The sequence below is a fragment of the Mesoplodon densirostris genome, chromosome 4 (assembly GCF_025265405.1).
Source record: "Mesoplodon densirostris isolate mMesDen1 chromosome 4, mMesDen1 primary haplotype, whole genome shotgun sequence".
Classification (NCBI taxonomy): domain Eukaryota; kingdom Metazoa; phylum Chordata; class Mammalia; order Artiodactyla; family Ziphiidae; genus Mesoplodon; species Mesoplodon densirostris.
Window position 1 is genome coordinate 46102600 of NC_082664.1, and position 17687 is coordinate 46120286.

Below are 17687 nucleotides of genomic sequence, written 5' to 3' on the forward strand. Positions count from 1 at the left end.
TTGCAGTGTGTTAACACACCATACTACTTTTCTCCAGTCTATTCTCTACTATGATTCTTTCTATACATATTTACTGAGCACCTACTATGAGTGAGGGACTCCACTAGAACTGAACATGTGAAGATTAATAAGAAGGAACAATCTTTCCCACAGAGATCTTTGCCTATTGAGAGGTATTGGGGTGGGTGGAAAAGAGCACACACATGTACTAGAGTCAGGCGGCTCCAGCTTCTCCGTTCCAGATGCTGGAATTAGAATAACTAGCTATGTGACCTTGGATAAATTACTTAGCCTTTCTGAGCTTCTATTTCCTCCTCTGTGAAATGGAGGTAACTACTTATCTGCTTTATAACATTGTCATGAGGATGAACTGAAAAAAATAGATGTAAGACAATTAGTACAATACTTAGCAAATGCTTATTTTTTCAATGATAGCTAATATTGTTGTTTTAATTATTATCTAAAGTGCCCAGCAAAACACACGTGTGAGGTAGACACTCAATAAATATTCACTCCCTTGTTCCTTGTTATTTAAGATGATAATTTGCTCAGCACCAGCCTTAGGGAGGGATGAAGGGGGAGAGATTTGTTTTGGGCACATTCCCTCACCTTACGCATCTCTCCCTCCCTGGTGAGTCTCTATGCTCCTGTGTCTTCTGTTTAAAGCACCTATTTTCAGGAAGAAATCTGAAATTTCTCCAAGCTGAAAAATGTGGGTAAATAACTGTCAAGGGGAAAGAAACTCTAACAGAAGCCTAATCACCAGCTTATAGATAAGGGAGTCTTCTGCTTTTATTAGATGCCAGTCACTGGAGATAGCAAAATACCACTACCCTCTGATTCTAATCACTGGTGGGGTTGTCATAAATAGTGTATTCTTGTGATATGGAAAAACAAGCAAAAAAAAAAGACTTTTGTGGTCCCATATTCTATAGTGGGCATTTATTAAAGTATTTTTTCCAATCAGAGAGTTTTCTTTCTAAGACAGATTCTTGTGATAGTTGTTAGAATTAAAAGTAAGTATGTGGGGACTCACCTGGTGGTGCAGTGGTTAAGAATCTGCCTGCCAATGCAGGGGACACGGGTTCGTAGCCCTGGTCCGGGAAGATCCCACATGACATGGAGCAAGTAAGCCCATGTGCCACAATTACTGAGCCTGTGCTCTAGAGCCCTCAAGCCACAACTACTGAGCCCCCGTGCCACAACTACTGAAGCCCATGCACATAAAGCCCATGCTCTGCAACAAGAGAAGCCACCACAATGAGAAACCCGCGCACCGCAACAAAGAGTGGCCCCCGCTCGCCGCAACTAGAGAAAGCCCACGTGTAGCAACGAAGACCCAACGCGGCCAAAAATAAATAAAAAAATAAATTTTTAAAAAGCATGCAACATACAGTAATAGTACCATTTATATGTTCTGTGTAAGTACATAATGTGGATCTTCTCATTACATCCTTCAAAAGTTCTAAGAGGTAGGTGACTTATCATGTGCATTTTACAGATGAGAAAACTGAGGCCAGAGAAGTAAAACGTCTCTACTAATTGATAAAGCTAGGATTTCCAGTCTCTTCTGAATGAACACAGAAATGGTGTTCTTTACACTGTCCTAGGAGTGGTTCTCACAAAGCTGAGCCTCAATAGACTATATGAAGTGAAATCCAATTTTTACTTTATCATGTGTTTATAGATGAAATTTTTCCTTATAGCTACTTTTACTGATAAAGCAAATCACCCACATAAATCTGTTGGGAGCAGCTGATGACTCAAAGCTACCTGTTATGTCTAGCATCACTGATGGAGGGGATTATGCATGGTCCTAGAGGGAGAACTCAGGTGCTTCCTCGTGGACAATGTCCTATGTTGCAATGTGTGGTTTTTTTTTAATAGGTTAAATTCAATCTATCATTTCTTTTAGGTAGGAATTAGGGACAGAAGATGCAACAAGATAATACAGAACCAACACAGAACGACCTACAAATCTGAGCTAAAAGATGAGGCAATACCAAAAATGTTAACAAAGTAAGAAAATATATGACAAAAATACCAGTAAACTTTTTCAGACAATGTAAATCACAGACAATGAGCTATAAATGTAAAAGTTGGAAAACTAAGAGATGAGTCCAAATTCTTCCAGATATTTTGAAAAATTGACTATAAAACTCCTTAAAAGTATAGACTCATGCTATTGTTTTGCTCACCTTCTCTTAACCTCGTGGGTGCGAGGGAGAGTCTTGCCCTAAGGTTCCAGGGAGAACTGAATAAGTGACACTGGACACAACAGATGAGATTGACAGCAGTTTATTGGTCCCATGTACTCACAGCCTGGGGGAGGATACCACATAACATGCAGAGCCACATACAGGTCGTAAAGTGAAGCAGCAGGGACTGTAGGAGACAAGTTCTGTAGTAGTAAGAGGGTGGGATGGTGTCTGGTTCCCACAGGAGGATGTGATTTTCTTGTCTGAATAATGCCACAGGCTTGCAGAGAGGTGAAACTCATTAGGTGGAGGACCAGGTAGGGAGCAGCTGGTCTGGCTGCTAGGGGAACTAGCTGGCTAGGGAGCCTTTCCTCCCTAGTGGGGGAGGCGTATCTGGTAAGAGCAGGAGAGCTCAGAGTTAGGACTTGGCCCTGTGAGGCTCAAGGATGTCAAGGCAGCGCATGAAATTTTAGGCCTTACAATCTAGTATGTTAGCCACTGGCCACATGTGGCTATTAAACACCTGAAATGTGACTAGTCTGCACTGGGATATGCTGTAAGTGTAAAATACACACCAGAGTTTAAGGATTTAATACAAAAAAAAAAAAAAGGTAAAACTATCTCATTAACTTTTTTGATTACATGTTGCAATGATAATATCTTGGATATATTTTGGGGTAAAATATATTATTGAAATTAATTTTACCTGTGTCTTTTTACTTTTTTTAAAAAAGTGATTACTAGGGCTTCCCTGGTGGCGCAGTGGTTGAGAGTCCGCCTGCCGATGCAGGGGACACGGTTTCGTGCCCCGGTCCGGGAAGATCCCACATGCCGCGGAGCGGCTGGGCCCGTGAGCCATGGCCGCTGGGCCTGCGCGTCCGGAGCCTGTGCTCCTCAACAGGAGAGGCCGCAACAGTGAGAGGCCCGCGTACCGCAAAAAAAAGAAAAAAAAAAGTGATTACTAAAAACCTTAAAATTACATATGTGACTGGCATTTGTGGTTCACATTATGTTTCTACTGGACAGTGCAGGCATACACCTGCCTCTAGGAAACTGAGAAACTCGAAATACCTTGGAAAAGTTGACTGGAATTATTGTAGTGTGGAAAACCCCTGCTTTACTGACAGAGAGACTCATTAGAGCTATGTGCTCCAGTTTTCATTCCTCAAACAGGCCCCTTAGCAAGTAGGTGCTCTTTTTTCTGGCCTGGACCAAATCTCACCCTTCATTGACTAGCATTCCAAGTTCAGCTTAGCTGAAGTTCAGAAAAAGAGGTGTTACTGTTAAGTTATTGGGCTGAGTTGTAGCAAAGTAACAGAAAGGATAGGGCAGTAATGCCCAGGGCCTTGCTGCTGTGATGTACGTGGCCAGGGATGCTCTAAATCACCACACATGATTTATTTTTAAGCCCCTTGTATTGATTGTGCTGGACCCCAAATATCAACAGCCTTCTCCTAAAACTAATTTATACAAGGTGAAAAAGCAACAACGGATCATTTTGTCCCCAAAATTGAAACCAGGGGGCCAAAAGCATATCACACTAAATAAAGCAGAGTTAACGGCAATTCCACATACTCAAGAAAGAAAGAAAAGAAGTGCTATCTTTGGAGGCAAAAATCTGTGGTCCAAATAAGGTTTCTCTGGTTTTTAATTGAAATGCCCTATTAGATGCTAATTTTGCAGTTTGCTGCTGTTCTTACTGCTCAGGAATGAAATACAGCCAAGAAATTCGGTTTCACTATAAACAAAGCAACAGCTTGCTCTCTAAGTGTTAGAAACAGCTAGTGTGCGTTAGCAATAAGCCAGAAAAATCTCCTAAAGTAAGACCAGAAGGATGCAGTTTTTGGATATTGACTATTTATAGACCATCCTACTTAGGTAAGGCTTCCACCCCAGTATGACCTCAGCACCTTGCCCAGAAGAGTCCCCATCTCAGGGAGAGCTGGGCTATGCTCCTTTAAGTTTCCTGAAAGAAAAAGAAATACTCATTTCAATCTTACCAATAAATAATAATAATAGCCTCGAATTATTACTGTGAGGCAGGTATTGGGCTAGGAATTATACATGTACCAACCAGGTTTTACAGCAAATCTTCAAAGTTGATAAAGATTAGATCTCCATTTTGTACATAAGGAAATGAAGCTCAGAGACATTGATTTATCACTCAGAAATGGCTTGGTTGCAAATAATAGAACACCTGACAACTGGTGGCTTAATGCAAGTTGGAGTTTACTTGGTCTATGCAAAAAGATGTTGCAGGGAGGCCACCTAGGGTTGCTGCATTGGCTCAAAGACCCAGCTCTTTGTGTCTTCCCACTCTGCCATTCAAAGTGTGTTGGCTTTTGTCCTTGGGTTCATCATTGCCATGTGGCTGCTAGATCTCTAGCAGGAAGAGGGGAGGAGGATTGAGAGGCGAAGGACCCTGCCAGCTGCGGCTGCCCTTCTTAATTAAAAAGTTTCCCCAGAATCATATCCGGCATCTCATTGGCCAGAACATGTTTCATGGCTACCTCTGTCTGCCGGGAAAGCCAGGAAACAGTATCAGCATTTTTATCTGAACAGTGAACGTAAAGCTGGATTCTTTTAGCAAAGAATAAGAAGAGACTGATTAGACAAGTAATTTTAGCATCTATCACTTTGGGGTTGGATTCCAGGGTTATCTGATTCCAAAACCCATGCTCATGTCTTAAGTGCTTTGCAGCCTCCTGAGGACCTTATTTACCACATTCCCACACTTGACTGGCGCAAGTAGGCACACAGGTTTTTTGACTTAAGGCACCATGTTGAAATCCCACCAGAGAAGGTTTAGTATCCCACCTTCCTTATAACCCTCCTTGGATGCTGGTGATTGCAGCACAATCGGCTGCAGTTCCGTTGTGCAATATTAAAATAGACTCTGTTTAGAGAAAATTTTTTTAAAAGACAGAATGCTAAGTGATTTTTGTTTTTAAGATTTGGAGACCACCTACATGAAAAGATTCTCCCAACAGCTAGATACAGAAAACAATTCCAAAACTAATTATTTTCCCTTTTGCTATCTAAGCTTTTACTAATGTGTTTTTAGCCCCAAAGAGCTGCCTCAAATCCTTTGCCTTTGGGTAGCAAGTTATTGGAACTAAGCTTCACGTTTTTGGTAAAATAACATTTTCTTCTTAGCAGACATGGGACGCTGTAGATAAAATGAGGACTATTTCAGTAATTGGAAAACAAGTGGGGGATATGTGTGAGGCTGTGCATACAAGCACGTAGACACAAAAGCTGTGGAGGAAAGATTTTTCAGGGACAGAAGTTGATGAGTTAGACTAGATTGCAGAACTCAGAAAGGAACGGGAGAAGCCATCATAAACATGACTTTCTTCTAGGCCAGCAACAGAATCCATTATAGAGAAACTCACGTATTTGTCAGACCTTCTGGGGCAGTCCCAATTTTAAACATTCTGTCCTGTGGCAGATCAGATATTTGATGGTGTGTCCTGATCAGCCAGTCATGTATGAAATATGGTCCCTTAGCTACGGGTGAGCATTGGGACATTTTCAATTAAAATGGTCCTGAACCTCTTTAAGCTGTCTGTGAGGGATTCAAAGTTTGGCCATTCCCTCTTCTTTGTTCTTTACTCTTTTCCTTTTGTTGTAATAAGTTGCCAAGGGTAAAACCCAAATTCTCACGCCAGGGCAATTCTGCAGTTCAGTCCACAGAGTTTGCTGTGGCCACAGTGCCAGTCAGTCTTTCTATTTTTAAACATTTATTTATTTATAAATTTATTTATTTACTTTTGTTTGCATTGGGTTTTTGTTGCTGCACATGGCAGGCTTTCTCTAGTTGTGGCGAGCGGGGGCTGCTCTTCGTTGCAGTGTGCGGGCTTCTCATTGTGGTGGCTTCTCTGGTGGTTTCTCTTGTTGCAGAGCGTGGACTCTAAGAGTGAGGGCTTCAGTAGCTGTGGTACGTGGGCTCAGTAGTTGTGGTGCACGGGCTTGGTTGCTCCGTGGCATGTGAGATCCTCCCCCATCCAAGGCTGGACCAGGGCTTGAACCCGTGTGCCCTACATTAGCAGGCAGATTCTTAACCACTGCGCCACCAGGGAAGTCCCAGGCAATCTTTTTAAATGGAGGCTTTTTTTGGAGTTCCTAATGATCAGCAAACAAACTCACAAAATCCATTTCCTCTGAAGTCATTGTACCTGGTTACAGACATGCTAATGAAATGGATGTAGTCATAGCTTCTCCCACAAATAAAATAAGCAAAAAATAAATAAAAGAATTATTTTACTTTTTATATGTTAACACTTGATGAAATGTTTGAATTTTATCACATAAATGTCATACGTTTAATGTAAATCTATGGGCTACGTGGCTATTAACTAGAAGTATTACAACCATTGTAAGACTAGTTATTATACTAATTTATGCTCACAGGTCAACTATATTCATTTGAGATTTGCTTCTGATTTCATGCACACTATTGTATTTTATATTGAAAAATGCCCACATGATCTTCATATAGGGCATGGGGAATGCCATTTTACTTATTTTATGATAAGACAATAAAATTTTATTCCAATTTTTTTTGTTTTACTTTGTTTTGTTTCATTTTTCCCTTCCCCTCTCTCCCAGAGACTCCCAAATCTCTGACATTCTGGAACTTTGGTATTTTAAAATGTACATTTTAAAACGTACTACAGTGATCGAGGCTTTCTTTCCAAGGGTCTGCTGAAAATTACAACGGACAAGCCTAAAAAGAGCAATTAATCAGTGCTTTGTCTCATCTTCGGGCTCATCAGTTCCAAATTTTCAGTCCAACTAATAGCGGTTTGGGATGTTTCTTTAAGGTGGCGTATAGCTAACGGTTTCTGGAGACTCTCTCTCTAGTCAGAACCACACCATCTCAGCACACCCTCATCCATAATCCGAGGGTGGGCTCAAATGGGGCTAGACTGTGAAATGCTTTCATTTCCTATTGACTGGTTGTATACTTCCCTTGTGTTAATCCCTTGTTAATGGACACTTTCTTTGAGCCAGCTGAGATCGGGGTTGTGTTGTCTTTGTGATTCCAGCAGATTTTATTACTTGGATATCTTTGTTTTCATTATTTTTGAGATTTTGGGATTTTGTCTGTTTCATTGATATTGATTCTCTCAGTTAGAGATGGCCCGGCCTCCTACTGTTTCTGTTTGTGTTTGATCTACAAACAGTGGGAGGGAATCCTTAGGCTGCAAATGCTTTAGTTCTGTGCTTCCGCTGGGAAAGACATGGGAAGAGCCATTAGCAGATTTCTCAACTGAAGACAGATGAATGTGGCTTTATACCTAGAAGGGGGACTTAGGTTTTGTCATTTAAATGACCTCAGGTCATTGTTCTGGGGCACTCATTTTAGAGGACAACGGGCAATTTTGAAGAGCTCTGACAATCACTTCCTGAGAAATCCAAAGAAAAATACATATGGTTCCTTTATTTACTTGCTCTGGCTCTTCCTAGCTGTGTGACTTTGGGCAAGTCATTGTACTTCTCTGGGCCTCAGTTTCCTTATCTTTAAAATGAAGGTACTAGACCAGATGATCTTTAAGTTCTTTCGCCCCTTGATTAATAGATGGAGAAGAAGTAACATTTCTTGAGCTGTTACTTAATGATCAGGTATTTAAATATCTTATTTCAATGATGTACAGTCATTTCACTTAGTAACAACCCAGTGTGTAAGTATCATGATTTTGCAGATGAAATAATGGAGTTAAAATGTAGGTACATGATCTGTCACCTATCTATGCTGAGACAGAGTTGGCTTCATGACTGCTTAGTATGGAAAAACGTACATTCTCTCCCCATTAAGATTATAAGGTGCTAGAGAGAGAGACCACACCTGCCGAACACTTACTTCAGGGCTTGGTTTCAAATATGTGGCTGTTAAATTAGGTTACTTAGTAGTTTATATGCAAGCTAATGGGTCACGACATTGAAAATGCACTAGCGGGGCTTCCCTGGTGGTGCAGTGGTTGGGAGTCCGACTGCCGATGCAGGGGACACAGGTTCGTGCCCTGGTCCGGGAAGATCCCACATGCCGCGGAGCAGCTGGGCCCGTGGGCCATGGCCACTGAGCCTGTGCATCCAGAGCCTGTGCTCTGCAACGGGAGAGGCCACGGCTGTGAGAGGCCTGCGTACCACACACACAAACACCAAAAAAAAAAAAAAAGAAAAAAAAGAAAATGCCCTAGCTGTGTGGTTGCAACCAGGTTGACTTCAGATGACAGTTGCAAGATCTCTGATTCCCCTCCACTGGGGAGTCTAGCTGTTTATCTCCTTGTCATCCAACTAATTGCCAGAAAGATGCCACCTTCTGCTCAGGATCCCTTTTCAGGTAACCTATCCTTTCACTTATGTGCCTGTTAAGAAAGATTAAGAATTGACTTAAAAAAGAAGTAAAATCTTTTTAAAAAAATGCTTATTAAGTACCAACGTTAGTAAGGATTTCTTAAAAAATTGAAACATGTTGGCTAATGTATTTTATAATTGCACAATTAAAAGTAATCTAAATTGGCTAGAGATATTACAATAGCTGTAATAAAAATGCTATCTCAGAAAGAAGTATGCTTTGAGCTTCCCCCTTCATTGTCAATAGCAGTCTGGATTGGACATCACTGTCTTTGCAGAGGCAGGACCTGGACCAGAGCCTTTTTTCCAAGGAGGTAGAGGGAAGGAATGATGGACAGGTACAGACTAAGACAAAAGAACTTAATAACTTGGATCCCTTTCAAAGTGATATTCTTTACATTTGTGTTCAAAATGTAGAAACGCCAAAGGCTTTAGGTGAGAAGGTTGGAGAACACCAACTGCTGGTATCAACAATTCAGCTCTGGCCCCAAATTTCTAATTCCCACCCAGTAAAGCAAAACCCATATGGTTAATGGAGCTCATTCTTCTTATAAGGCAGTTTGGAAACCATCAATTGCCCCTCATAACGTGCCCTTTGGGAGATTAATCATTTTATACATCAAGCTATTTATCTAAGAATTCCTTCCAACCTGTTGCAATTCTTCACCTCCTTCTGTTTCTAGAGATGTTTTAGATGGTTGTGAGTACGTTTTGCTGAGCTTCCCTTTATCCAGCTCACGGGCCCAGTGAGGGGTTTTTTGCCCTTGTGCTCCCAACTACCCTTCCATGGACTGACTTGTTAGGAGGCTTAAAGAATCTACCACTGGAATTTCTCAGATGATGGTGTCTCTACAGCAGTCATGCTCAACCCACAACAGAATCCCCTTCAGGAACTTAAAATAATCCCCAATGCCTAGGCTGCACCCCAGACCAGTAGCTCAGAATCTCTGGACTTGAGACCTGACAGGAGTACTTTTTAAACCTCCCCAGGTGATTCCAATGTGCAGCCAAGGTTGAAAACCAGGGCTTTGGAAGGACGGTGCTTATAAAGCTCTTACCTAGAATTTGCAATATATTCATTTGGATATATTTATCTGGAATTTGTGATATATAGTTGACTGTTGAACAACATGGGGGTTAGGGGTGTTGACCCTCCCCACAGGCTAAAATCCGCGTGTAACTTTAAAGGTGGTCCTCAGTATTCATGGTTCCGCGTACACAGATTCAACCACCTTTGTACTGTAAGAAGTATTTCTTTAAAAAAAATTTTTTGGCCGCGACGGGCGACCTGTGGGACCTTAGTTCCCCGACCAGGAATTGAACCTGGGCCCCCTGCAGTGGAAGCGTGGAGTCCCAACCACTGGACCCCCAGGGAATTCCTTGTAAGAAGTATTTATTGAAAAAGATCCACATATAAGTGGACCCCTGCAGTTCAAACCTGTGTTATTCAAGGGTCAACCATATTCATCTTGTTATCACCTGTTGAAAATTTTGTCTGATTCATCTGCTGGTCTGCAGAGGTCTGAAGGAATAGATTTTTCCCTTTTTGAAAAGAGGAGTGGGGAGGAGCCTGAGAAACCAGGGTGTCACTAACCACAGCAAACCTTGTGCTCGTAGTGACGCTGTCTCTGTGCTCACTGAAGCTACAAAGATAACTTTGTCTAACCCTGCCCTGGAGAAGCAATTAGGGGAAAGGTGCCTTGTGGAGAGCAAGGTCTGGGAAAGGAGATGTGAGCACGGGCAGAAGAGGGCTCTGAGTCAAGGATCCCACCTAGATGCTCCCTTGGAAAGAAGACTCGGAATGGCCCACACCGCATCCGCTCCTCCCCCACCCCAGGACCTCAAGCTTCCTTGTGTGTGTGTGTGTGTGTGTGTGTGTGTGTGTGTATTTAACATATATAATACATATAGAAATGCATATTTATGAGACAATCATGTAAATTTGAACCCCGAAAAATTTAGGAGTAATTGTTCATTTAAAAAAATTTTTATTTTATATCAGCATAGTTTATTAACAATGTTAGTTTCAGGTGTACAGAAAAGCGATTCAGTTATCCATATACATGTATCTATTCTTTTTCAAATTATTTTCCTATTTAGGTTATTACAGAATACTGAGCAGAGTCCCCTGTGCTATACAGTAGGTCCTTGTTGGTTATCTATGTTAAAGACAGCAGTGTGTACATTGTCAGTCCCAAACTCCCAATCTATCCCTCCCACCTACACTTACCCCCTGGTAACCCTGAATTCATTCTCTAAGTCTGTGAGTCTATTTATGTTTTGTAAATTCTGTTTTGTAAGTTCATTTGCATCATTTTTTTTAGATTCTGCCTATAAGTGATATCATGATATTTGTCTTTCTCTGTCTGACTTACTTAGTAGGATAATCTCCAGGTCCATCCATGTTGCTGCAAATGGCATTATTTCATTCTTTTTAATGATTGAGTAATATTCGGTTGTATATATGTATCACATCCTCTTTATCTATTCATCTGTCGATGGACACTTAGGTTGTCAAGCTTCCTTTTCATGGAAATAACTGCCCATTATCCTGTTCCGGGACTTTTCCATTCCTCTGCCCTACTTGGTATGGATCACATTCTACCCTTAGATAGCCACTTAGTCTATCATTTATTAAATACTGAGTATGTACTCTACTAGGCCCTACTGGGCAGTGGTTTCCTTACTACAGTATCAGAATTACCTGGGAGAATATGTTTTAAAAAATATATTTCTACCCTAGCCCTTTTCTTTATTAAAAATGAAGATTTCTGTCACTCACCCCAGTATATTGGATTCAGTAGAGCTGGATAGGGGGTGGAAATCTGCATTTTTTTTTTTTTTTTTTTTTTGTTTGGGCCTCTCACTGTTGTGGCCTCTCCCCTTGCGGAGCACAGGCTCCGGATGCACAGGCTCAGCGGCCATGGCTCACGGGCCTAGCCGCTCCGTGGCATGTGGGATCTTCCCGGACCGGGGCACGAACCTGTGTCCCCTGCATCGGCAGGCGGACTCTCAACCACTGCGCCACCAGGGAAGCCCGGAAATCTGCATTTTTAAACATCCTCCCGTGTGATTCTGTTGTAGGTGGTATGAGAAATCCGGTTTGAGATGCTGTCACAGAAGATATAGAGAGAAGAGTCACATGTAGTCCCTAACCTTGAGGAGAACGACAGCAAGAGGTGGGAGACAGAGCTCAGGACCAAGGCATAGGGCTCCTGGCCCAGGAGCAGTAGGTAGGGGTGGTCCATCCTGTGCTCAACTCACCACGCTTGAACTCTGTCCTCTTACCTAGGAAAGTGCCAAGTGGACGAGCCAGTCTTGCCAGAGGGTTGACCTAAGACCAGGGCAAGATCCATAGAACATGACTTACTATTCCCCAAACTAGTCACATTCTAGGCACCTTGGTGCTTGGTTTCTCCTGTCTTATCCTTTCTTGCTTGTCTGGAGAATCCCATCAATTCTTCAACATTCAATTAGTAAGTCATCCTCTGGGTAAAGCCTTTCCTCATCCTTCCAAAGCCCAGTTGGTACATCCTGTTGGCTCTCCAGGTGTTTTGTGCTTGCCTCTGTGTGTTTGTCTCTGCATCTCATTATGTCACACTGTGGCCTCCAGAATATGTGGTGCTTGTCAGTCTCAGTATTAGCAGCGCTTCACCAGGGACTGACACATGGCAGGTACTCAAGAAATCTTTATCGAGTGGAGTCCTGAGGGCAGGAACAGGCAACCACTGGACCCCTCCACACAATGGGAGTGAACATCCTGAGCAGTGGGAGTGAGATGAGAAGACACTCCCCCACCCCCAGTATAAGTGCTCATAATCCTACCCCCAGCTCCAGGAATGGTGATGAACCATGGGATGTGAGCATCCCACTATAAGGACCACTGCATCCAGCATGCTGATGGATGCAGCTCTGCCAGAGCTCACAGTTCCAAAGACAGCTACCCAACAAGCAAAGAATGCATGTGTAACAGATAGGAATAGCTAACACATAGCGCCTCCTGTGTGCCGGCCCGCCTCTAAGCACTTACACTGGTAATTCACACATGGGCCCTACTTAACAGGTGAGACCAAGGCACAGAGTGCTTAGTTAACTTGCTCAAGGGCATATAGCTTGAAGTGGCAGAACTGCGATTCAAACTCATGCGATCTGGCTCCAGAGTCAATGTTTTAACCACCGCGCTCTAATGGTTCTCTCTAAATACTAGTAAGTGTTCATTTTATGGAAGAAGAATTGGGGGGAGAAGGTCATCACTTGTGGGGGGACTCAGGGTTTTCATTTTATTGCACTTTCATATCACTGGAAATCATTTAATCCCATTTGCTAATCCATTTGTGGCAAACACTCTTCATCATCTTCAGGTATTTAATGCCACTCCCAAATCTATATTAATTCACTAAGTTGAGAGTTTCAGAATTCAACATTTTTGCTTACCTCTTCAGCTGGTACGTAGGAAAGCAAATTAACCATGTAGAATCCTTTCCAGTTCTTCATATGATTTTATAGAATAACTTATTTTAGTTATTTAAGCTTAAATAATTTTCAGTGGTAATTGCCTAATGCTCTCCACTGAGCTTGCTTTTTTACTCTTTTCATTGCTTCAAGGTATTCACTAAAAAGGATTTAAAATTATTGCTTAGAATGCTCTTTCCCTCAACCAAGAGTACAGGGCATTCTACACACAATACCCTGTTAACTCACCTTTTCCATTTAACTTTTCAGAAAAGTTACCCCATGCTTAATATTTGCAAGCAGTTGAATAAAGAAAGAAAGCTGAGATGTTGATGATTTTTAGGAATCAATGCAAGTGAGCTCAGATAGAACTGGCAGAGGCACAGCTCAGTGGAAAAAAACCCTTCAGAAAGGCAGAAAAGAGGTGGTCTCTCTGAAGCACCCTTGGCTGGCAGTGGGCTAGGGGCAGAGGCATCAGAGGACGGCTAGATGGGAGACCTGGTGCCAGAGTCTGCAGCAGACAGCTGTCTCCTGCTGCCCCAAGCAGGGGAACACTGCTTCCTCAGCAATCAAAGAATCAGAGGTTTAGAGTTTTTGCCTTCGTCAGGAATTGTACACCAATTCTGAGTCTTTTGTGATGAGTTAAGGAAGGAAAGGAGGGAGGAAGGAAGGGAAGGAGGAAAGAATTAAGGAAGGTGGGGGAATATCCCCGCCAAAAAACCAAATATATACACTCACAGATGGCGGAAAGAAATGGCAACCCTCCTAAATTCTACATATTATCCATAAAAGTTGTACTTAACTTTTTCAATAAATAGAAATTTGCATTACTAGGTCTTCTTTCCTTTTTTAGTGTTAACAGATAAGGCATAATTGATTCTTGGTCTAGAAATTTTGTGAGGATGGGATAGGAGGACCGGGATGGTTTGGGACTCCCTTGAGAAGCAAAATAAAACAAAAATTGTCAAAGTGTTCTGAATTTGCCTCCTTGAATTAGCTGAAACATTTCACATCTGGTGGGGAGGTGATGGTGGTGAGAGCAGCTTTAGTGCTCTATAAACAAAATTCTAGCAAAGAAACTCAGACTGCACCCCTCCAAGGATCCATCCACGTCAGTATGTATGTATTCTTATAGTATCAACAAGGGAATTTTGAAGGTAAGTACAAAAGTTACCTTCTCTAAAATTATCCTCACAGATTATGGATGCTCCTTTGAGGGCAAGGATGCTATTTACCTGCAATATTCGTTCTCTTTCTTCCTCTTCTTTAAAAAAAAATTTTTAAGACTTTTTTTTAGGTTTACAACAAAATTGAGAGGAAGGTACAGAGACGTTTCCTATGCTCCCTGCCACTACATATGCAAAGTGTACCTCATCATCAACATCACCCTTTCCTTGACTTCTTTTATGAGAGAAAGAAAGACACCTCTATCTCATTTAAGCCTCTGTTTGGTTTCTCGATTGGGTTTTTTTGGTCATGCTCTTATATGTAGCCAAAGCTAATCTGAAAAGATATATCTGCTTTTTATGCCTCTTTATGATACTGTTTTCTTTTAAGTTACACAAATATGTTCTTTTTAGGTGGGGAAAGCTGGGACAGATTTTCTTAGAGACCTGGAACTAAGAAACTTGTTGATTCCCTGAAGTATATCTAATAGCCCCCTTTTGAACAAAAACTGAAAAACAGCAAAAACAAAACACTACAAATTTGGCTAAAGAAATAAGGCATAAACATTTTTTTAAAAGGGTAAATAAAAGAAATTTTTGAAGGGGTGAATGATTTGACAGTTTTAAATTCCCCTTCCTCCCCTCAGGAGGTCTCTGGAAGAAGAACCCATTCTGATACCCTGACTCTTAATAACAAACATGGCAAGCCTCACACTGACCTTCTACTTCTCAGCAATAGCTGGTGAAAGCATTAATCTTATTATTTCATGACATTTTTTAATCAATGCAACCCAGCTGCCATTTCCTCTTGCACTAAGTGAATTGAAGCCCTCGGCTGGTGCACATCACACTCTTAGATGTGTGAAAAACTGATAGCCACAACATAAATCACCATTGCTTTCTTTCCTGGGACCATGCACATGATTCAATATCCACACTAGGGCTGTCAGGAACGTGTCAGCTCAGTGTTAGGAAAATAATCCAATGCCATCTCCCAGGCACAAGATGTTATTCTTCAAAAACATTTTAAAAAATTCTTTAAGCAGGTGGATGATTGAAGGAATAAGTTGGCTGCCTTCTAAGAATGAACTTTTCAAAAGAAGTCCAACACAATTGTTGTTGACATTTCTTTGGAAAGACGATGAGCAAATAAGATATTCTGCAGCAGAGAGTTCAGAGGAGTAGGGCAACGGCATCTGTGGAACCCAATTTACTGCTCCACAAGGCAAGGGGTATCTCATTATGATCATGAATAGATGGCTCTAGGATCGAAACAAGAAGGGTGTTTTGGATGACTCCTGTCATTTTATTTGAGTAAAAGTAGATTTGGGCTTAGATCTGGCAAAGAGCTAAAAGAAAATAACGAGCAGTGAGAATGTCTGGTTTTTAATTTGTGCTTATCTATCTTTTTGCAGAGTACTCGTGGTGAATATGTGGTACTTTTTTACTCTGTTTCCCTTTCACACTCCTGAAAAACATTATTGATTCTTTGCACTCCTGCTTACTGAGTTCAGATTTAACTTCAGTTACTTCTCAACTCACCAGCTAAGCAGCTCCTACCAATCCATTGACTATGCCATAAAAATGATTATTGGTGCCCTGCTCTGGATGCTTGAAAGTTTGGTGAAAGTTATTTTATACAATGTGGCTGGATGGGACCCATGGCGTATGAGTTGGCTGGAGTTTCCAGTCATCTAGTGTTTAAAACAAGCCCAGGGTGCCTCCCCCATGGTTCCTAGTTTGTGTCTTTCAAGTAAAGTACAAACATTACAGACACCTATAAAGCAACCTTAGTTCAGAATTCCTTTTTATTTTTGTAATGTTCCCCTTCAGTTTAACTTTACTTTGTCCACACCTACCTAGTACATCTGCGATATTTTTTTAGAGCTCAACTTTATCAAGTTTTACTAAGGCATTCAATCTGGTTTTCATAGAAACAACTCTCTTTCTTTGTGAGCTCATATTTCATCTTACATAATATTTAATTAAATTGTATAATTAAAATAACCTGGTGTAAACAGGTTTGGGGACAATCCTAACCAAATCTTAGGAGGCATTCAACAAACCCGTGGGAGCAGAATGCACAAGCATATGTAGTGGTGATGAGCATCAGCTTTTCCTGAGCCTTGGTCAGTAGATCCTACAGATGCAGCAGATGGCGTTGGCTAATCCTCTGAGTCAGTTAAGCAGAGGTCAGTTAGAGACCCCACTGTCAAACAGAAGCCCTAACTCTCACTATAGATGACACTAGGGCATGTTTTCCTTTTTGTGTGTGTGTTTTCTTTAAAAAAGGAAACAAGTTAGCTTTGAATATCCTCATTATTTATTTTGGGGGGGTTGGGAGCAAATAATTTTTAATGGGGTGGTTTTTTTTAAACAAAAACACTGGAGAATCATACAATGCTGCCAGCATTGGACACAATTAGGCCACAAGTCTGCGCACACCTTTGCAACTGGCCCTATGATGGCAGGACCTCTCCTCTTGCCTTTACTGTTTCCTATGACCTCCACATGATACCAAAATAAAGGAACATCTTTCTCCAGGATGACTTGCATTGTTGAACGACCACTGCTGCATGTACCTTCCTTCTGAGATCCAGTTTGCCTTTCTCGACTGTGGCCATCACCATGTCACCTGCGTCAGCAGCAGGAATCTGTTCAACCGTCCCTTGATCCACTTCACAGAGATAGTACACAGAATTTTGGCTCCTGTGCTGTCAGAATAGCTCATCATGGTTCCTACCAGAAGACCCCAGAAATGCAGAATTTTGCATGGGAGGAACCACCACATCCTTGCTTCTACATCTTGAACATGAAAAAAGGCCACATTGCTTCTTTTTTTTTATTGTGGTAAAATATATATAACATAAAATTTACCCTTTTAAGCCTTTTTGCGTGTATAATTCTGTGGCATTCAGTCAGTCTCATGTTGTGCAGTCATCACCACTATCTTCAGAACTTTTTTTTTTATCACTACTAACAAACTCTGTACCCATTAAACACTAAGGTTTCCCCATTCCACTCTCCCCTCAGCCACTGGCAAACACCATTTTACTTTCTGTCTCTATGCAGTTGACTATTCTAGGCACCTCATCTAGGTGAAATCTATAATATCTGTCCTTCTTTGTCTGACTTATTTCACTTAGTAGCATAATGTCTTCAAGCTTCACCCATGTTGTCTCATTGCTTTTGAAATGGTTTCCCACTCAGACCGCACCATCATAGCCTAGAGTCTTCTGTACACCCCCATTATGAGGTTGCCTTTCTTCCTCCAGCCTCCTGTGAAGTGGTGGTCTCCTGCCCCTACCACCCCAAAGTGTGAGTGCCTTTTAGGGAGACCACCCCACAGTCCGCCAGACTTGGTTGCTGGGCTCTATTCGTCCTTTCCAAGGTTCTAGGATTTTCAAATGCCTGCTAAATCTTCTGTAACAATCAATTCAAATACACAAGTTTGGCTATTCAAATTACTTTTTCCAAAAGTACTTTAAAATGCATTAAGTTATTAATTGCC

The 17687-nt window shown here is 41.5% G+C and overlaps 1 pseudogene; it reads right to left on the reverse strand.

Annotated features, from left to right (window-relative positions):
* Positions 1–16569: 16569 nt before the first annotated feature.
* Positions 16570–16981, reverse strand: LOC132488046 (large ribosomal subunit protein uL14-like; annotated as a pseudogene).
* Between the last annotated feature and the right edge of the window lie 706 nt (positions 16982–17687).